A 22519-nucleotide genomic window follows, 5' to 3' on the forward strand; every position below is an offset into this window, starting at 1 on the left:
AACATTTTGCTGCTGACCCTACAGCAGCAGTACATTGTTTAGCTTCCTACACCGGGACTACTGCTGCTTCCCCAAACTGACTTATGCACTGACCATTGATGAGTACCTCATACAACCTCTTCACATAATCTGAAGTATCCCTTTAAGCCTTCATAAGTCTTTATTAGCATGTTTTGGTCAGAGCAGGGGTTGCATTTTTTTAAATATTAGAAACCTAATTTTGCAGTTTTAAATCCTCAAATCCTCCTGCAGACGTTTAAACCTGCAAACAGAACAGCAGATTGAAAAGCATCCACCACGCCAAGCTGGAATAGTCCTGAAGTAAGCTTGTGTGTGTGTGTTGATCCAAATCTGTGACTGGCTGAGCCCAGAAAGAAACTGGAACACAGAGCTTTTTTTTTTTTCTTCTTTTATTATTACTTTGAATTGAACGCAGCCAATGAATAATAGTGAAAGCAGAAGCCTTGTGCTTCACTTTTGTTTTGAGTTTAACTAGTGACAGATTTGGATCTACATCGGCTTTTCCTTCTCTGAGAGCCTCGACTGTAAAAAAAAACAGTGCCCTTTACTTGCCGTACAGCTATTCATTCTGCACGTTAGACTGGATCAGCAAAGAAGTCGTCCTCCATCCAAAGCCAAGTATCTATGAGGCTGTTGTTTCTGATAAGCTGTTATTACCAAGCGACCAGCCAGTAACTTGAACCCGCACGCTGGCGGTTTTCAAACCACCTTAAGCTGAGAGCAAATCCCCGAGGGCCAGTGCCTCTTACCCAGGAGCCGCTGCACAAAAAGCTCCAAACAAATAGCAGTCTATCAGCAGCCAGTTTAACAGCCCGTGACTTCTGAACGGCATTTTTTTTTTTCCACCTCTCCATTCCCATTTTCTCTTTCTCAAGCTTGTGATCTCTCCTGGGCTGCTGAAGTCTTCTCCATCAGGGAAGGAAAGCTTCTTCTTCTCTCCCTGTTCCATCACTTCATGTCTTCCCACCATGAGGGATCGAATATCTTGTCATTGTGTGAGGGAAGGTCACGCTGACACTTATTTTTCATAACTGTCGACTCCCTCGCTCGTATGCGTCTGACCCAGAGACCCCGTCTTGTGTCCGTCACCGTGATGAATGGGACGTCCCTGCTCGTCAACGTATTGCTGACAACCAGTTTGTAATCATTGTAGCTCTCTCCTGACACAGCAAGACCTCAGCGATGAAAATGAGGAACGTCCTCGGTGAAAAAAAAAGAAAAAAGGTGTGGGAGTGTGTGTGTGTGTGTGTGTGTTTGGGCGGGTGTCAGGGGTGATGCAGCGTACATTTATGTCAATATTTCAGAGTGAAAAATAGGCAGTAAGAAAGTTTTCAAAATGCTGAATGTATTTCTGCTTTTAGACAAACTCCTGAATGAAATTTTCTCAAGTTAAACGGTGCTGATGTACTGGTATTACTCTAGGTTTTTTATTCTTTCTAGGGTTAATGATTATTTTCATTGTTGATTATTTACTTGATTAATCCATGTAGTTGTTTGGTCCATAAAATGTCAGAAACACTTACTTAACTTGCACAGATTTCTCTGCCCTCCTAAGGAAAAGTCAAGAATTGAAACAAGAGGCAGAGCACATGTAGACATCACATAAAGATAAACCAAATTATCATTAAAATTAAAGGCATAAATATGCAACATTTTGCTAAAACGATGCAGACTCATCTAAACATAAGCCCTAATTATCCCTTTCAGTCTCATCTGCAGAGACCGTATGATATAAGCATCATATGTCTTTTGTGTGTAGAAATTAACTTATAACTATCAGTGTGCAATGAACATAGTACAGTAAAAAGTACAGTGTTTACCTGGAGTAGAAGTAGTATAAGTTAAAAGTATAAAGTATTATAAAATGGAAATACTCAAATACAAGAATGTCAAAAACAGTATTTGAGTAAACGTGATTAGTTACTTTCCAACACCGCAAAGGACAGACTAGAGGAGAAGATAGAAGTTTTAAAAAATGCTTTTGCTAAACATCTTTCATTCCCTTTAAGAGGAAAGTGCACAAATTATGTCAGAACAGATGAGCTGAGCTGAGATAAGATAAGATAAGACAAGATGAGATAAAATAAGGTTCTTGTACCAGATTGCTCCACAAATTACACTAATATATGTATAACAATAGATTGTTGTAGTGAATTATAAAATCTGAATTGTATAAGGAGTAAAACGGTGCTCAATAGAATAATAATAGAGATAAGACAGGTTAAGTAAAAAAAAGTAAACTAAAACAGAATAAGTAGTATGGCCCATGACATTGATAGTAATACTAGAAGTGACACTGAGAAGTAATAAAAAGATAATTAATGTACAAATTGCACACCATTAAACACAATACTGCACATGGTAATAATAATGAACGAAAAGTAATATTGCACATGATATTAAAACATGATATTAATTATTTACTCCCATAAGAACAAAATGAAAGAACAGTAGGATATGATACAGGAGGTGATAAAATGTACCCTTCAAAATAAAAGTCTCCACATAAGATTTTAAAGGAAGTTATAATGTCAGTAATATAACTTACTCACTGCCACACAAGCTCATGTAGGACAGATACGGCGACGTGTCTGAATGTGACTTTTTGTTCCAGATACACGCTGAACACAAAAGGCCCATTACTGTGGGTATTTATACTGTTGGACAGCGTGGGGAAATGTTTGTGGTGGCCTGAAAAAGATGGTCTGACACATTTTAGTGTGATGTTTTGGCAGCATTGTACTGTCCTGTAGCGTGTGTGCATGCGCGCGCGTGTTTGTGTGTGTTGTTTGAACTGCTTTCAGCGACTCTTTAGGCCTTTAGACGGTAGGAGGAGTACAGGGGGTAGCAGTGATGTCATAGCTGGCACGCTGGATTCTAAGAGACGATGACACTTTGCCAATATCCTCCCGCTGCCCTTTTCTAACAGCAGCTCTTACTGCATTTTCATGCTTCTCCTCACTCTCAGGGTGGTCAGTCGGCCTGTCGCTCTGTTTGTTTCTCTCTCTCACTGTCGCTCTCATTATATTCTCTTCAACTCCCATAAAGTTTATCACTAAACTGGTTTATTGGACTGCTTCAAGTAAATGACAAACATTACTGCAGTTCCATTAACAGACATGACTATTTGAAAGTAGAAGCTGGATGTAGGTTTGTGTGCATGTAAAGTAGGGCTATCACAGCATCACTGATCCTTCATTTTTTTTACAGCGTTGTAGTCAAGACCACTGAGATCAAGTCATGACCAAGACCAGAGTGTATCGCGGCCGACATGAGCTCAAGTCTTTGAGGTGTTGAGACCAAGTCAAGACAAAGTGCTGTCACATCTCCAGTCCTCTCACCCAGTGTTGTGCAGCATTTATGTCAAAGCTGATGTTAGCTAACCTTGACGTAACATATGGATTAGCAAGCAAAACTGTAAGTTACCCAGCCAGCTTTGCTAGCGTCATTTACACTTAGCTTACCTTTCTTTATCCTTCCTTTCTAAGTGGTAAGCGTTGCATTGCAGAATTGCTTTGCAGATTAACTCTTTGTGGCTCAAGTAGCCAGATTTTATTAGCAAAGATTTGTCTGACAGACAGTCATTGTTTCTCCTCCTGTCTCCCACATTAACTTTCTTCAATGTGCATGAAGAGAGTTGGAGAGTGATGAATAACTGGTAAAGGCTCCAACACATGATCAGCGGTGGATTTTCCACTGAACGCTGCGCTGAAAAGTTCAAATTATTTGAACTTTGGCCTCATGTGCTGCTGACCTTTTAATGCCAACCAATGAGATAACAGCTGTACTGTATGTGACGATGTAGCAGAGGATGGAGAGAGTGATGTCGAGTCTTGAAGGGAACCCCAGACCTGCGAAAGATCAGAAAGATGATAGTGAGCATTTTAACATTATACAATCTGCACAATAAAGAAACTGAGTACGAATCTCCCCTCTTGAGTTCCACAAACTGTTAAACACAACATTAAAAAACATACCATCATCTCACCAGCTAAATCCAATGATAAAGTTGCATTTGATGTTTTACATGATGATCTTGACATAAAATCCTAAGTCCTCTTTGTCTTAGACCAAGACGAGACCAAGCAAGACAAGACTGAGACTTCAGAAATAGTTGTCTTGAGACCAGGACTGATCTTCACGACCACACTAATTATTAATGTGGTGTATGTTGATATATTGTTATCTAAAGTTGTGCTGCCTGGTTCACAGTTTCTTAGAAGAGTATTAACATTACTGTTTTAATTCTTTTATAATTGTTTGATTGTTCTGTTTGTTTTTATTTAATCTATAGTTTGATCTAACATTTAATTATTATTAGAGATTTTGTGATGTTATTAATACCATTTCAAAGGCTTTTCCTCGATAACAAGAGTAAAGTAAGTGAAAAGTGAAAAGACTCACAACACATGAGTCGATATTTTTTTTCCTTTATGTAAACATGAACATTTTGTTTCGTAAAGAAACCCTTAAATTTGGTTATTTAAGAGTCGGGACCACAGTTTGTGCTGAGAGGGACATTTTATAGTTGAAAAATAATCTTGTTTGTGCTCTCCGGTAGAGGACCGACCTCATATCTTTGGCATTTCTGTGCTGACATTTCTTTATTTATACATCTGTCCCGAGCCAACATCAGCCGATATATCTGCTCTAGAAAAAATAGTCACATTTGTAAAAAAAATGAATATCTGCAACTTTGGTCAAATCTGTTGCTATCAGACTTTAGTGATCGCATGAAAGCGTGCGTGCAGGTGCCAGAGTGTGTGTGTGTGTGTGAGTAGGGCATCACCATGGCAGTCTGCAGCAACAAAGACTGAACCACAGACTTGCAAAGGGAACTCAGAGGCCCTTCAAGGAGCGGAGGAAAAAAGAGATTGGAAAGGCTGGTCGTATTATGGAAGTTGAATCAGCTCCGAGTAAAAAAAAAAGTCTGGACCTTAAATACTGCTGATACTTACATACTGAAATACTAAAGAGCTCCGATTCTTTCATCGTCAGATCCTCGCCCTCTATCCTCTCCTCCTCCTATTGACTTTTTTCTTTTAATGTGTCAGATACGATGATCGTGAGGTAATACTTCAGCCCTGTCAGGTGGAAAGTTTCCCCTGAAAAGACTGCAGGAGGTCAGTGAAGCACTTTCACTTTCAACTTCAGTCAGCTGGCTTATGTTCTTTTCTCTCATCTCCTTATTCATGTGGTAATGACTCATACACTGATAATGAGCTGGAGCTATTTTAGAATCCAATTTGAAGTGGTGGGGAAAATGTTTTGTGCATTAGATAATATTTTATTATAATCATCTTATATTCTTTAATGTTAATAAGAGACCATATAAAGTGACATTTATCTCTTTTGTAACATAATATACAAACTTGCCTGCAGGCTTGAGGACTAACGGATTACAGATTACAGATTATGTAATCTGGATACAAAAAATATGGTGACTGAATTATTAAGACATTATCAGACCAGTAACTAACATCAGTGAATGTTAGACATCCTTAGTGTTTCTGCAGTCGTGACAAAATGTTAAAAAATTAACTTATTAGCACCTCGAATTAACCTAAACCTCCCTGCGCCAAACCCCCTTTAAAAACTATGAAATATTAACTCTTTTTACTTTTCTGTAAAAACACATAACTCTAGAAGTACAAAATAAAAGGCATCATATGTTGATAGTATTCTTGTCAATTCAGCATCAATATAATCCATGAAGATTGAATATATTTCTGTACAAACTTTACAACACGGGTGCAGCTGCTTAATTTGCTCCATTGCTTAGGCGCCCTATGCAGATAAACATAATTCAAATTGAACTAACCAAACTAAAATTAGACACATTCTTAGGGTGAATTGCTGGAGAACATGAGCGCACGTGTTGCTTTATTTTAAGGGTTTAATCAATGTCACAAAGAAGAGCTTGAATAGTCTTAATCAGTGGTGAAATGTTACGAAGAACATTTACTCGAGCACTATAATTTAAGACAATTTTGAGGTGCTTGTACATTACTTTAGTATTTCAGATATGCTGTGCTGCTTTCTGCTCCACCAGAGTTATTTATAACTTTGCAGATTTAAATTATTAATCAATCAACTCGTAAATTATTATAGATTATCATATTACATGTCATAAATTATACCCAGCAGTTTATAGAGTAATTTAAAATCATGTCCACCTTTACCACCTGCAACATTAAAGAGAGATACACATTAATACATCACAACTTTTAATCTATAAATACTGAAGTGGGTCATTCTGCACATTGAGTACTCTTACTTTTGGTATCTTTTAGTCTATTTTGATGTTATACTTTATGTTATACTTTTACTTAAGGATCCTGTGTGTAAGATTTGCTGGGGTTTATCGACAGAATATGGTCATAATCAAATATAATATTCATAAGTACGTTTTCATCAGTGTTTAATCACCTGAAAATAAGAACCGTTGTGTTTTCGTTCCTCTTCCACGAAGTTCGCCATGTTGCACTATCATTTTGCACCAAGCACTAGCACTAGATGGAGCCTTTTGAGTTTTTCACGAGTTTCGCAGCCACTGTAGATTCTCCTATGTGCTTAGAAAGAGAGTGTGAGGTGAGTGGTGTTCAGTTGGCTGCAATCTGTAACCTCACTGCTAGATGCCGCTAAATCCTACACACTTTTTTAAAGTAAAACTCTAAATGCAAGACCTATACTTTTAAGTGTTTTTATATTGTAGTATTGCTCCTTATACTCAAATAAATCTCTGAACACTTCACTGGTCTTGTTAAAGGTGCGAGTTGCTGCAGATTCGTGGCTCACTGTTTGAATCAAGGCCTCAAGCAAGCTAGTTTTAATGAAGTTGCTGTCTTAGCACATTGATAATATGCAATTTATCAGCAACAATTTAGCATGGTAAGAATTCAGAAAGAAGATCATCTTTGAGGAGACACACCACCGATGGTTCTGTGACATGAGGGAGTGATGGATTTTTAAGATACATAAGATCAGATGCGCTTTAAGTGATCCCTGTGGGGAAATGGATTTGTGGAGATTTGGAGGTCTGTTCACTCATTAAACCAACATCGTACCTCTGACTCTACAAGACATCGCTGCTGAAGATTTACTGCATTGCACATGAAAGTTAATCTGTTGTGTTGAGTATCTCTGACTCCACCTCCACTTTCTTAAATGTACTTTTCCCACAGTGTGCCTTTTTTTTTTTTTTTTTTTTTTACAGTTTTTATTCATCTTTGTTGTAGTGCTCAGGTCAAACACGTACATATCCCTCTCAGTATGTGGATAAACAACAATTAGTTATCCCTACAGCCAAGACAAACTTTTGAAAACATCCATTTATGTGCAGGGCTTCTGTGAAATGGAACAAGTTAGCAAACAAAATTAGAGAATCAAATGTTTGCACTTTTTAAAATCAACCTAAAGCAAACTATTACTAAAAATATTTGTTTTTCTAAATCTGATTTTGTTTAAATTTTGTGAATTTAACGGATGGTTGTGTACTGACACATAGCTGCACTGTGCAACAATCATTCATTGTTGTCTGTGCTTACTTGGCACAATGTTTGCCGTTATTATTGTTCATGATTTCAACCAGTTAATGATCATTTTGATAGCTGTGTCTGATTACTGATTTGTTGTATTAGAGGACCAGTGTGCAGAATTTAATGTCATCTAGCTGTGAGGTATATTAGAATAGTATTCTGGACACCAGAGTAGTTCACTTGATTGAGCTGCTTTATTTTATCCACTTGCTTTCAGTAGGACCTTGTTTTCATGATAATATTCATCCTTTATTTGGACATTTTTAATCCCCAGGAAGATTAGCAACTTCAACGGTGAAGCTAATAAAATTAGCCTTGAGGATATGAGTGAACAAGTTTTGAACAATAGCTTTCGATTCTTTTGACCACTTTGAATGGATACCGGATACATGCTGCATGTTTCCCTCTTTTCCTAGAAAGAGTATTTGCTAACTGTTTCTGGCAAACAGGCTTTAACTGGCTGAACAGCCCTACAACTCAGCGCTGCCAAATCACAGGACCAGGATTAGCATCAGGAACTAAGTCTCTGGCTTCCTGCTGCTGTTGTGAACCAATGAGACTGATTGTGGTTCAAGGAACAAGTTTTCTGTCCTGGAGGTTAAACCAGGTAATCGGGGTTGATTTCATCATTTCAACATTGTGGAATGAGGAGTTACATAATCTTCAACCGGCGAGGGGCTGATTACAGCCGCTGAGTTACGATTATGCAATTAATTACAGTAGACAACAGGTAGCACACATGGCATCTATTTAAGAGTTCAGTCAGTTAAAGAAATAATAAAATATCTGTATCTATGTTTGTGTTTAGGTTTATTTGTTTCACACAGATGAATACAAAAAGAAAATTGTTGATCAGTGTCGTCCAAAACCCAAGGTTACGTCTGTTTTGTTCACGGCCCAAAAATATTCAGTTAACTGTCATCAAGTATTAAAGAAAACTGAAAATATGTGCATATAAGAAGCTAAAATCAGAAAATTTTTACCATTTTTTCCTTGCAAAGTGACTCAAACAAATGATCAGTTATCAAAGTAGTTGGTGATTAATTTAAAAAGTGATAAATACATTAATTGTTGCAACTTTAATAATATATCTTCCATATTTTCATTTCATTATCATTAGACAAGTGAAAACATTGGCATAATTTGGCATAATTTAAAGTTACAGGCCCTGTGTTTCGACAGTCTGCAGACTTCAGCAGTGACTCAGCACTCGCTTGACGCTTTCAGACACAAACAAATGGCTGGACTTGTAGTTCTGATGTATGGTTTCACCGGTGAGGGGGGTGCAGTGCAGAAATGAGCGTGGTGGAGACAGCCGGGTCTGCTGTGGCTTCTTTAATTTTCCAACCCACTTCACAGCACTTCATCTCTGAGCTCAGACAATAGTTCTCAGTCCGCAGGAAGGAATGAGCCCACATTAGGCAAATGAGATTAAGAACAGGGTAATAACTTTTTGATGTCGGCTTCAATCAACCTCTGTTGATCTGACGTGTATATGAAGAAGCCTGAGGCATCGGTTCAGCTTCATTAACTCACTTATTACGTAACTTAATTTTAACTTGATTTACTTTTAACAGAAAACAAGGGCAGGTTACAGCACAGCATTTCTTGTCCAGTGTTCCAGCGTTCTCCGTGCGATGTTTTTACACCGCTCCAGTAACAGTCTGCCCTTCAGGGGTTTTCTTTTCTGTGTACCATCAGAGATCTTAAGGTGTGAAATGTTTTCTCCTAAGTGCTAAATCCTTGAGACCTGAAAAGTCTGTACTGTTCCCTTTGGTCAAGAATACATTTCTAATCTCAAAAGGCAGGCAGCTGCAGCTCAGGAGGTAGAGTGAGTTGTCCATTAATCCCAGGGTCGATGTGTCCTCCTGTCCAAGAGTCAGAGTGTCCCTGAGCAAAACAATGAACCGAGAGGTGCTCAATCAAAACTGCAAAGAGCTTTGACAGTCACGGTAGAAAAGTGTATCACTATTTTCTTAATTCTATAAACTGTCAAAAATAATATCAAATGCAAGTTACTTGAGTCCAAAATGACCTTCAAAGAGCCAGAGCTATTCATTTACAATTAAATAATTCAAGAGGAAAAACAAGCAAACCTTTGCGTTAAATAATGATTTGATTAGCAAATTTCACTGATGAGTTTTTCTCTTCTTCACTAAATTGTAATAAAATATTATGTAATGAAAAACAAATACATTAACATAATGTAATTGCAGTAAATCTCAAATTCATACCCTATTTCTACTGTCGCACCAGTGAGAATCTTACAATACTGATTATGTACTATTTCAACTAAAGTTAAACTTAATTTCAGTCCATTTCAGCATAAAAACAATAAAATGCAGGGACAACAGCATAAGTCATACATCAATCATTAGCTAGCTAGTTATATCTGATAGCTGATGTCAGCAAAATAGTAGCTAATTAGCTAGCTAGTCCATGTCAAATGTTATCTAGCCTGTTAGCTACCATTTTTCTAACATTAACTAACTTAAGATGTGACTGTTAATACGTCACTTTCACAGAAACCCAAGTAACATGTTTTAACCATCTTCAAAATGTGATTTCTTTTCAGCATAAACAAGCCTAGCATGTGGCATATCGAATACAGGAAAGAGGAAAGGAGAACGTTGACTGTGGTTCTGCAGGGTACCGAGTTTGCTCAGCTGTTATTGGAGCACAGAGCAAAACGGGGCGGGACTTAGGAAGAGTTATGACTTTTACATTTGAAAGAGGAGCTGTCCTTGGTGCTGAATCATTTTCAGCTCCGTGTCGAACTTTGTGATACACCGACAACTTACTGAACTCTGAAACACTGTGTTAACATCGCTGGAGAGTTCAGTTTTAGACTTCTCGCTCCACTTTTAATATAATAACTTGCTGAACAGAATTTCCAGTCTAAAAAAGTCAGGTTATCGGCACACTAAACTGTATTAGAGTCTGTCTTCCTAGAAGCAGCTACAGCTTGAAATGTTTTACCTGCTGTCTTCAAATTTCCTTGAACCCTCTCGTCATCCCTCTCGCCACTGCAAATGTGGAACATGCTATCTGGAGCAGTGCAGTGGCTGGGCCTCGGTCGATCAGTGCTCCGTTTTAGTCGCCTTTAAACAGAGCGTTCTCGTCTGGGGAGTTCAGACTTGGATATTTATAACAAGCAGGTCAGCTGAGGAAGAGCCGGAATGAGCAGAAACACTGAGTTCTGTCTGACAAATGACCTTCCCTTCCTCTGGGCCTCGCAGTTATGAACAGAGTCGCGCGAGGACCGAAAGGGAGCGAAGAGTTCACCTCCTCCCGAGATCCTTAAGTCGACCGACAGAAGCGGGCCACACGACATTCAGCATCTACCCCGCCACCAAAGTTATTTCTGTCAAGAAAATGGATCATTGCAGATGTGTGATCTTGTTTAACACAGATACCCCTGCTGGGTTACACGTTACCAAATGTCCTTACTGGGAAAAAAAGTTATGGCATAGACTGGCATCACCAGAAATTCAAAATTATTCTGACGTCTTTCAGCTCATTTTGATTTCCAAGGGCGTTCAACAGGTGTAGACCAAAGGACAGGTCAGACCTACAAACTATCAGAACAACAAAACATGTGACGTATCACAGTTGGTAAATTCAACTTAAACTTAGACCAAATCCTGTCAGAAGAACAGCAAACCCATTTTTCTTGTCAGCAAAAGCTTTAAGTGTTTTTCTTTTAGAGAAAATAAACAGTCCACTTCGTTTAATACTGACACGATAGCCGATTTAGCAGACACAGTTGTGCAAAAGTACAAAAATGAACAGGAGGAGACCCAGACGTATCTGTTGAAGTAAATGAAACATGAGCTCAGATAAAAACGTAACATTTCCTGATTTTGCTGCTTCATAATAAAAGCATTTAAATAACAAAATAATGAGACCTTTATTGCGAAATGTTTATTCGCTGTTCAAGATGAGCTTGTCGGTTAAAAGAAACGTCTTCAAGTGGGTAGCCTTGTTGTAATGGAGGTGCAAATCCTTGACGTGCCGAGTCAAACCGAGTCAAGCCAAGCCAGATGACTTGATAGACTCTTACTTTTTCCCTTAAACAGGAAAGAAGTTTTCCTTTCTATTTTTAGCCCTCTCAGTTTGATGCTTTTTAAAGCAAAGACTCAGTGGATTTAAAGCTTTGACGTATAAATTTCAGCAAATTAAGTTTCTTTTTTTAATCCCAAAGTCAGTTGCCATGTCTTTTGTTGTGGACCGAGTGAAGTGCAGAAATGTGTCACAGTGACATGCTAATGATATGCACCGCTTTGATGCTCACAATCACGGGCATATTTACTCAGCTTGAAAACCAAGAAGCTACGAGTATTTAAGATTGATTCGCATTCGACAAAGAAAAGCACGGAGTCAGGAAGAGCAGTCAACTCTGTGGAGGAATGAGGGGTGTTTTAAAACAGTGTAAGTAGAAATAATCAGCCACATTTTTATAAGTCTTTCTTTTTTTTACTGAGATTCTCAAAATGCCTTTGGCTGAAAGTCACTTCATGTGAAAGGATGATGCCTCCTCTCTGTCTGGGATGCCAGTGAAGGAAAGCCACGGGGATGAATAGATGAGGGCAACTTGGCTGAACATCGCACTCTTCAAAAGGACTGTTTAAACAAACACATTTAAGCTGAGGAACAGACGCTGGCCTGCCTGAGGAGGCTTTAGCTTCACACTGTTTGTATCTCGGTGGATGCAGAGAGACCCCCGGGGCTGACTCACATCACTGGGTTGTAATTTTTAGTAACAGCCTTGTTTATTTATTACAGTTTAAAGAGCACAGGGTTAATTTACTGATGTGATGATAGATGGTTTGTCATGAATAGCACACAGTTTTCTTTGTGTTGGCTACTTTACCCAGCATTGACTGCGTTATTTAATGGTGCGCTGTTTCGCTGCAGTAGACACACAAATACCTCAAAACCTCCTTGAAATTCGGCTGAAACTAGAATTCTTAATCGTTTTTTACATGGACCCCTCTAAAAAGTGGTGCAAAAATGTGTTTTCTTGCTTCTGCATGGATTCCATCCTTGAGGACAGAGGCAGAAAAAGGCCGACACAGTGGTGCGTGAACGATGTTGGAGGTGGAGTTGTGTTTAATCAAGGCGTGTCTGACGCACTGCAGAGATAAGTCGATTCCCACCTTGACTTAAGTCATTGAAAAATCCATCACTCTTCCCCGTTTGACAGCTTTCTTCAGGCTGAGCACATTCATCATTTTTATAAGTAAGAAACTTGCCAAAGGTTTTACATCGATCTGACATTTGTCAGTGTGACACAAAGATAGTTATTAAGATACACATATAAATTACTTTTATAGTAGTGTGGTAATGTTGAATAAATTAGTTATACAAAGAACTTTAGAGCCCTTTCTGGATTTTTTTTCTGGATCATTTTATGCCCGTCAAGTAATCAAAAAGGTTAGATTTGAATTTTTCACTCTAAGGCTTAAACACACAGATGAAAGATACTGAACCAAGTGATCCAAGCTCACACCTCGACTCCTGTTCAGTCATTTGGTCATCTGAAGCTAAGAAACATCTAAAAAAACAAAGCTGACAGATTAGCTCTCCGCTGTTCAGTGTGCACTAATGTTAATCAGATGCACAGAGATCTTTCATGGCTTGCTATAGAGAAAAGATTATGATCCACTCTTCTGCTCCTCTTCAGGGATGAAACCACTGTGCTTATCTGACCAAGAAGTGCACATCACAAACTGACATAACCATCTGACTAGACAGGCCAGTTCAGGCTGTCTTTCACCAACTAGACCAAGGACAAATCTCTGAAGTCTAATGTAATTCACAGAGCCATCACAGGAGTGAACACTTTACTGAATCACACCAGTAAAACAGACAAAAGAGCCGCTTTTAACACTAAAAGTAACTACTAGACTGGCCAATGGACCCAGTTATCTCTCACGATAAATACAAGACTAAGAGCTTAATGCATTTTTTCTGTTAGTTTATCATTTTAAAAATGAAATAACACCAAAATGTACATTTTGTAAGATTTATTTATATATTTATCAATATGCATGCCATTGCGTGTAGTAAACCACAATGATTGCATATATTCACAGCCGTATTTTTCTGTAGGATAGTAACTCACAGTGAGAATTACTCATAGTGAGACACAGTCAAGTGTGTTTAATAAGATTATAAACATGATATTTTAACATTAATAATAAATACCTAGAACCATCACAAAAAATAATCATAGCCAATAGGAAAAGGCTGAAAATAAGTACAAAAATGAAACAAAAAAAAACAAACAAAAAAAATGGAAACATTACTTTTTGTAATGAGTAAGGGTACTTTAACACAAAACTCCAGTGAGTTAACTGTGCTGAGACAAAAAGAGTTACAACTGGCCCTGGTCTCCCCTACTTTTCTCCACTACTAACTTTGAATGAGCAGCATTCAGTTAATTTAAAACACAGTTCTTGTTTTCATATATTGGAAAATAACAGTTTTAGAAATACAAGGTTTCTGCCCGACAACAATAATTGGTATTTTAATGTTGGGAAATTGGAAATCAACACCGCTTGTGAAATTTTAATTGACAGACACAATGATAGTTGCCAAGCAACTGAGATGCATCTCCAATTGTGCAAATAGTGTCAATGTAATTGTGGCAATTTCTGTGTGACCGCTTATGGATGAAAAAGTTAAAAATGATCACATTTTCTTTGCATTTGCTGTAAATTATATTTTAAAAAAACATTTTAAATGAAAATACAGACACTTTGGGAGGAAAGTCAGGTACCAGCAGCATTGTATATATTATTGTTGTATTTAATTCAACAAAGTTATTGCACATATAAATTTGAAAACCCTACAAGTTTTATGTTGTTTGTAGTTTCAGATGATTTGAAAATGGACTTCCAAAGTAAAGTGCTGTTGCTGAATCTAAATAATGTTTAAAGTTTTTGTAAATATCTAACGCTGACCCTTAGACTAGCTGATGTCAAGGCATTAGCTAATGGGGATGCTAATAAATTAAGAGACCTGCGGTGCATTCAAGTTCAGGTGATGAAAATCCTTCTAACCTGCATGCTTCACTGCATAACGTAACTTAAACACATACAGAAACAACATATGTATCAGGATATTTTGTGCTGAAAAGTCACACAAATGCTGGCTGTGATAAAACAACACACCCACATCTGACAATGACCCAACTTTTTTTTTTTTTTTTTAACAGTATGTAACACTGTCGTCCTCGCCCAAAGATCCAGTAAAAAGTACAACTGATGAAAGAGAAAATACAAATGCATCAGTAGGAGGGATGACTAACTCGGCAGCCTTACCGAAAATCATCCAGAATCCTTGGTCGAGTTCTCGGTTTACACGTCATCGCTCTGATATTCTCTCAGAAACATCAGTCTGTCTCTGCAGCAGCAATAAGTGGGTCCTCATTAGAAGTGCAGGTCTAAACAGACACACCTCCAAGGAGACGTCGCATCGCACAAACTAATTAAATGCTAAGATTAAATGTTGCTTCAGGTGGGGTGACACCTTGTCTTTGTGCCGTCATACTGATGGTACAGTATTTTTAGAAGCAAAGATGAAAAGTCTTGATTTTCTTTTTGTAAATGACACTGTGATTTTTAAACTTTTGAACCTTTTCAAACTATTTTACGTCTTGCACTTATCTGTGTGTTAAATACAAACTATGCAGGATTTTCACCCCAAAAAACACTGCATAAATTTATACCAAAATAATCCCTCTCAATCATCACCCATCAACCCAGCAGAAGTGTGTGGCATCAACAGAAACCCCACCCTCTGCACGTACCTTCTTATTTTGATTAATTTTTTCTGCTCAGGATGCTTTTCCAACCCAGAACTTTGGACATACTGGAAATGAGACTCGGAACATTTGATAGACTTGAACTAGAGAATGTTCGGATTTTTTTTTACTCACTGAAGAGATTAATCGTTTATCATAATAATTGCAGATTGATTTTCTGTCTGCCAATTAATCGATTAATGAATCGAGTTTGTCTCTTTGTCAGTAAAATTACAGACAAACTACTGACCTCATTATAATGAAACTTGCTGGAAAGATGTAGCGCGGGCCAAGGAGGAGCCCATTATATTTTGGAGGGTATCCTGCAAGATCGATCAGTTGTAACGGCAATGTTTTTGGCAAAAAGAACTGGTTTTGTCTCACATGCACAAATCTGTCAATGGTGTGCTTTAACTGTTTTTGACAACAAGCTGCCGTGTTCATGATGTCAATTTCAATCTGAGAATTTGATATTTGTAAATGCACAGCTGAGGTGATGAGGCTTCTTGCATATTTTTACATATGTGTATTCGATTTGGAAATACATCCAGACACGTTTTTGCACGTGCAGATTTGCATATCATTTATAAAAGACTCGATTATTGTCCTCATGCTCTCTAAGCACTCTTCCAGTTGATAAAAAAACAACAACTTGTCTTTGCATAGCATCACAGGAGGAGTATTACAGGGGCCTTTTAATCTCTCTGTGCACCACCAATGTCACCTACACAGAGTCCCGTCCATTTGCTGTGTTCGGGAGTGAAAGTGAACCTGATCTGAGAGACCTCCAGCCTGCAGTGGCAGTGACAGCCCTCTCAGCCGCTCTGCATTGTTGATGTTCTCTGACCCCCTGGGGGAAAACAGCAGCATTTCAGACCGACTCAGTGTCTTTGTTGTCGTAGTATCATGTTGTACCAGTCCGCAGTGTCAGCGAGCAGTCACCCTGCAGGCAGCCATCAGCAGCCGCTAATGCAGTCTCTTCTCCTCTGTTTCACCTGAGAGAAGCACATCAGGAGGTCAAAGGGGCACGCTGTGTCTCAGGGCTTCATTCTTATGAGAGTGGATTTACAAATTCATGTCACATCTGATTGACGCAGGTGTCTCTAGCGTCTGTATCGCTGCCTCGGTGTTGTGCGCGTTGCTCTTGTCAGCGTTGGAAGTATCAAAGCAAACTTGCAAATCATCCCTCACCCTCGCAGCTTAGTCATCGCGCTGTGAAACCGGACGCGTCTGTGGGCAGATCTGCTGAAGTGTCAGAACTGCTCCTGACTGCTGCAGCAGCAGGTTCATTTGAACAGCGAGGGGTATCATCATCATCGCTCTCCGTCCATCAACAGCATCCTTCAATCACCTCTCCCCGCTCACTCCACGCGGCGGTCAGCTGAGTAAAAATGATTTTCTGTCTCACATTAGTGATGGTGATGGCAGTGAGTCTGCAGGGGGGAAAAAAACACATATGGCTGTCAGTGTGTTGCTATGGTAACATCAACAGAGGGAGCCACAGCCTCTAGTTTGCCACAGTGATGCTCTCTGAATGATATTTATATGAAGCTATGAATCAGCTGTCGATGGATATTTATGAAGTTAATGTTCTCAATATGAATATTTTTAAAGGCCATGCCAACACTGACTTTATTATTCTAACCTTTTTCAGCAAACTCAACAAAATTCAACAAATTCTGTGATTTTCTCTCCTTGGACTGGGCTGCAACAACAATCAGAGTTTTGCAAAACAAGGTTTAAAATTAGTAAATCCAGGTTTAAACTTTAGAAGAGCTCTGTTGCACAAATAAAAACTAATCTGTTTAATCAGTCCTAGTTTAATGATTTTTAAAAAACACAACTAGTTAGCTAGCCAAAAAGTTAGCAAAATGTTACATTGTTTACTAGTTAGCTAAAAGGCTAACAAAATGTTATATCATTTGCCAGGTTAACAAAATTGCAAAACTATTGGATGTGTTGCTATAAAATTTACAGATATTCCTGTCTTATTGAGGATAAACTGAAATATCTTTATTGATGCCCCTTTTTTAAATCTGTATGCCATCATAGGGTTAATACTTTGCTTTATGACCAAATATCTGAGAAATTAATGACATTAATAGCAAATGTTTGCAGACTCACACACCAGACTAAGATGATCAACATGGTAAACTTCATAACAGCTGAACATCAGCTTGTTAGTGCTTTCATTGTGAGCATGTTAGCACTCTGACATTATCATTTAGCTTAACGCACTGCTGTCTCTGGTGTTATTAAGTCTGGCAGCTGCATTTTGAACAAGCTGTAGTTGCCTTAGAAGCTTTTTTTGGGTAGAGAAAAGACTGCAACAGTACAATAATATCCTGCTAAAGATGAATAGATCAGCTGTTTGGTTCTATTTCTATTTAATCCTCATGAACCTCTGTTATTGCTGCTGAAAAAGTGAAATGTAACTTTTGCTTTTAAGCCAGATAAGTTTCTAAAAAGAGCAGAGCAGCCAACTAAAAAGTTTTCGTGATCTGCGAGAGAGGAGCAAAATCTCCTGACATTTCTTCATATTAGAAAATGTCATGGATGACTATTTGCTAGATAAGAGGAAAATGTGCTGGAATATAAAACGATTTAATTCAGTTCGTTCGTTTCATCACTGTTATAAAGTTAATGCCATTTAGTTCAATGAGGAATAAGAAAGCATAAAATACAATCATCAGCTGAGAGCAGATAATATGGCTGTGATTATAATCTGTAATAGAACAGCTACTTAGTGAGTTCTTCTGCCCCTGACTCATAGATAGTCTAGACTTTTAAGTACTGCACTGATTACCTTATTGATAGAAAGCTGAACCACTTATTTACTGTATGAAATTACTTTTCTTATCATGCAAACTTTTAAGCATGTTAACTCTAGTAACACCTTTATCATTTCATAATGTCTCAGTACTTTAAAAGGACAGTTTTCACATTTTCTCCGGGTCTTTAGTGCTGTTTATCCATCCAGATTTTTTTGGTGTGAGTTGGAGAGCTGTGGAGATATCAGCTGTAGAGATGTCTCTCCCAAAAAAATACTCAGTTACTCAAGACAATCAAGATAATCCTTGATGTAAGCAGTCAGTTTAATGCTAACTTTTTTTCTTTCTAGTAGAAAGACACTAGTTCTGGTAGATTCTGTTGCAGAAAGAAAATAGTTCCTACATGAAACTGCTCACAACAATGTGTGTGGATTATCTTGAGTAACCAGGTCAAGAGATGCTGGTTTTGAATTTTTCAAATTCATTTTTTGGCTGTTTGAGCACACATAAGTCGAGCGCCTTTTAGTGTCATCATATTGGAGAGAAATCAGACATCTCTATGATCAGTATCAAACTATTTAGATAGATAAAAGCACTGCATTTCCAGGGGAAAAATGTGTGTTTTTTTTATTTTTGCAGTGAACTGTCCCTTTAAACATCATCATATCCGAGGCTCAGAATGATTTACATCAGACGTTTTTCATGGAAAACACATGTTGACGGCCCTGATCCTAAAAAGAACCGCAAACTCAGGGGATGCACTAAAGATCCCAGTGGATGGTGGAGTCACTGAGATCCTCCTATTATTAGACCTCCTCTCTAATATTAGAGCCTGCATCTGTGCTGAAACAAAGGGGAATTAAAAGCTTAACATCACCTCTGAGTGGAATTAAGTGCTGATGCATAATTATGATGAATATGCATGAGGACGTATGGAAATGTGCTCAGCAGCGAAGTGCATTTTGAGATGTTTTCTTTGTTTTTGTGTGCAGATTTACATGCATTAGTGCTGTTACTCACAGGCTTGTTTTGTCTTTTTATATTCCTGCCGTGCAATCTAAAAATCAGACTCATCTTCAAGGGGGTGCGCCACATTGTAAGTGGCATGTGTCTGTCAATGGCCAGAGGTCAAGGAAAGGAAAAGCATGAAATCAGGTTTAATGCCTGGCACTAAGGGTAAATATTGGTCTGAATTCAGTGCGTGTTGTTCTCGCAGCTTTAATTTTAAACTTTACCCGACAGACATCAGTGACCTATTTCCAATTCCAACTTTTGTTCTTGCGTTGATGCACAAGTGGGTTGCCGGTCTCTATATAGTGATTGCCCCACATACGACGCAGAATGCAGTATAGTAAATCTCCCTGACTCAAAGAGGTTTTCCAGATCAGGTCTGGATGTCGTCCAGCAGGATGTCTTCAGACCAGACGGCTCAGCGTCTGGCAACACTGTCTGTCAACTTGTTTACCTCGCTCGACCTTCGTACCTCGATGGGAGTTGAAGCTCAGGCTTTGGATGTTTTATTCATGAAAGATTAACATCGTGTTTTCAATCTTCTTTTCACAGGACAAAGAACTCTCCACCACAGAAGTGATGTCCTAGAGACTGTGGTGCTCGTCAACCCCTCAGAAGATACTGTTGTATCAGAGGTAAGGCCAACTTATTCAGGTGTTAGCTGCATGGACACTTACATATCAGTGTTTTAGTGTATAAATACAAAAGTTATGCTCTGTTACTTCTCCTCCTACCTGTCAAAATGTACCTGTCACTTCTACATTGTCGGACATTTTTAGTACCAATGATTTTGCCAGTAATACCAAAACAATTCTTTTTTCTATAGCACAAAAAGTGCTTGATTTTGAGGATTTTTTTTTTGTTATGTATTATTTTGCATTTTGTCAGTAAATTCAGATTTTCAGTGTTAGTCCCAGGCATCAGAAAAAATAAATCAGGATTAAATAAAGTTGAAATGGTACTTCAACTTTATTCTCAAAGTGCCACAAAAAATCTTCCTCTGATTTATTTTTTCTTATGTCTGGGACTAATACTGAAAGTTCAAGTTTATTCAACCTTTATTTTAACTTCAATCTTATCCTCAAAATGCAAAAATTAAAATTCCCTTAAAATACTTTTAAAGAAATATTTGACCAAAATGTGGCTTGAGGCAATTGTGGCAGAAGATTTTGCAGTAAAAAAAAAAAACTAAGTATGTAATTAAGACACTGTTAGTAAATTACCTCAAAACATATCACTGGCATGTCTGTACTGTAATGTCTTGTAATTATCAGCAACATACGATGCTAGCACTAATATATCTGATAAGCTCATATCAGATCAGCAAAAAACAAAACCTTTTTCTACTCTACTTTTTCCCAGAACTTTGCTGAATATAAACATTTTTTCTGTAAACCAGTTTATTTTATACAGTCTAAAATTGGCAAAACTATTATTTGAATCAGAATCAGTCTCATCAAAGACAACAAGTTTATAAATCTGGCCAGGTATTCAATTCCTGCCTCCAGCTGTTGTGTCCTCTCACCTTTGCTGTTTAAATTGTATCCCAATGACTGCGTTAGCCACCAGGATAATTGTACTGTGATCACATTTGCAGATGATGTGGCTCTGACAGGTCTTTTAACTGACAGTGAAAACAGATACTTATTTCTGTATTAACCAGGAACAAAATAAATTACTGAACATTATAGAGCTTAGATTAAGGGCTTCTACAACTGGTGTTCAGATAACTCATTGATTTTAAACACAAAGAAAAATTGACAAATTATCAGTAATTTCAGAAGAAGCTCCTCGTCTTCATGTACTGGTTTATAAGTACCTAGGCAGCATTATTGATAGCAAACTAATATTGAATTATGGCACCAGGCAAAACAACGTCTGTACTTTTTAAGGAAACTTAAATGTTTTAATGTGGACAGAAGTATGCAGACAAAGTTTTACAAGACCTTCATTCAGAGAGCATCATCTGTACAGAACAAGAACAAACTGAAAAAAGTTTTTAAACTGAGGAAGCAGCGTGACGCATTTCTTACATTACAGACTAGTACACCATGAATTTAGAGCAGTCATTTCCAGAGACTGGGTCGGGACCCACAGGTGGGAGTCAGGAGGTTTTATTTGGGTCCCCCCAAAAAAACAGAAGACTGTGGAAGAAATTCTGCAAATTTAAGATTTATATCTGCAGGACACTTTTCATAAAGCATCTTATCATTATTATTAACTTATTATTATTTTGTCTCAATTAGGAAGTAGGCTAAAATGTCCTTGTTTTCCAGATGAGAGGAAATAAAAATAATAAGATGGTCAGTTAACTCAGCTTAAATGCATTTATTTCTCATTTATACAATATTTAACATGTGTATATGTTTTCAATAATACAGTATAATACAAGGTGGTGCAGAAATTGCAGTAAAAAAGGTCAGGAACCTTCAGTTATGCACCCAGTAAATCCCCCAAGGTTTGCTGATAAGACCTTTTGTGAATTGGATCACGATGCTTTGTCATTTTAAAAAAAGTGGGTCCCCAGAAAAAAAGTTTGGGAAACACTGACTTAGAACATAGGATCATAGCAAACCCACTGCACCCTCTATGGCCTGAATACGCACTTTCATCTCCAGGGTGAAAGTATAGCATGCCCAGGATGCAGACTAAAAAAGGCATCACATCCTTTGTCCCACGCAGCATTCAGCTCCCTAACAAGCTCCGATCACACGGTCTGAATTTAGCACAGTGATGCTTATGCTTTATGTTATATTATGTGCTGTCATGTATGGTTGCTGATGTCTTTATTCTCATTGTGCATCACAAATTATCTTAGGGGCAATAAAGGTTTCATTCAGCACAAAATACCACGCAGCTTTCACATTTATTAAGGATATACAATAAGAAAAAAAAACTGTTAAATTTTGTTAACCTTGACACAATTAAAGTGCATATTCATTTGTCAATGACGCAGGTATTTCTCTCTCTATCTTGGCAATGTTGTCTCTCCTTTAACTGTCCTCTGTCTCCCTCTCTCTCTCTCTTCCTGTGTGTGTGTGTGTGTGTGTGTGTGTGTGTGTGTGTGTGTGTGTGTGTGTGTGTGTCCCAGATCCAGTCTCTAGTCACAGACTCAGCAGGACACAAGCTCCTGGTCTTGAGTGGCCAGAGCTCAGATCACGGTGGCCTTCTTCTTCAAACTGGGGTTTTCACCTACCAGACCTTTTCACGTATCTTTGCTGATCCTGGGGTGAGTCAAATCTATTGTCCTCTCGCACTTAACAACAAATGTGATGAAAAATCTATCTGCCGCATTAATGAATGCCCTTCAGTGCTTTAAAATATTTATATCAAAGGATAGGTGCATGCTTTGATATGTTTTAGGAATG

At 38.1% G+C, this 22519-nt stretch overlaps 1 protein-coding gene across 1 annotated transcript in view; it reads left to right on the forward strand.

Annotated features, from left to right (window-relative positions):
- The window catches only part of map1ab (microtubule-associated protein 1Ab), a 54294-nt gene that overhangs the window by 14672 nt on the left and 17103 nt on the right, over positions 1 to 22519 (forward strand). The window contains exons 2-3 of the mRNA XM_084735118.1: positions 19704 to 19786; positions 22243 to 22380. The gene's annotated coding sequence lies outside the window, so the exon portion shown is untranslated. The remainder of the gene's footprint in view (positions 1 to 19703; positions 19787 to 22242; positions 22381 to 22519) is intronic.

Source organism: Lutjanus erythropterus, chromosome 13 (genome assembly GCF_056507025.1).
Source record: "Lutjanus erythropterus isolate fLutEry1 chromosome 13, fLutEry1.hap2, whole genome shotgun sequence".
NCBI classification, from domain to species: domain Eukaryota; kingdom Metazoa; phylum Chordata; class Actinopteri; order Lutjaniformes; family Lutjanidae; genus Lutjanus; species Lutjanus erythropterus.